The following is a 221-nucleotide window of genomic DNA, read 5'->3' as shown; positions in this document are numbered from 1 at the left end:
CGCAAACTCACCCTCACTTATCCGTCTCGGCCTAGTTCGTCCTTGCGGTTCTCGGCGGCGGAGGAGCCACCATGTTTCACGCAGCGGACTTCTGGGGACTTCTTCTGCAGGAGTCCCTCGGGAGGTGTCCTTCCCCTTCGTGTCCTTCTTGCTCCGGGGGCGATTCTGAGGAAATGGAAAGAGGAAAAGAATACAGGTTAGAGCGGGTGACATATCTAATG

The 221-nt window shown here is 56.1% G+C and overlaps 1 long non-coding RNA gene across 1 annotated transcript in view; it reads right to left on the bottom strand.

The window, feature by feature from the left end:
- The window catches only part of LOC119590685, a 56,254-nt gene that overhangs the window by 1,879 nt on the left and 54,154 nt on the right, over positions 1–221 (bottom strand). Inside the window, exon 3 of the long non-coding RNA XR_005230279.1 lies at positions 12–165. This is a non-coding gene — a long non-coding RNA (uncharacterized LOC119590685). The remainder of the gene's footprint in view (positions 1–11; positions 166–221) is intronic.

Source organism: Penaeus monodon, chromosome 27 (genome assembly GCF_015228065.2).
Source record: "Penaeus monodon isolate SGIC_2016 chromosome 27, NSTDA_Pmon_1, whole genome shotgun sequence".
NCBI lineage: Eukaryota > Metazoa > Arthropoda > Malacostraca > Decapoda > Penaeidae > Penaeus > Penaeus monodon.
Note: the sequence above shows the minus strand (reverse complement) of the source record. Positions and strands in the feature narration are given on the sequence as shown.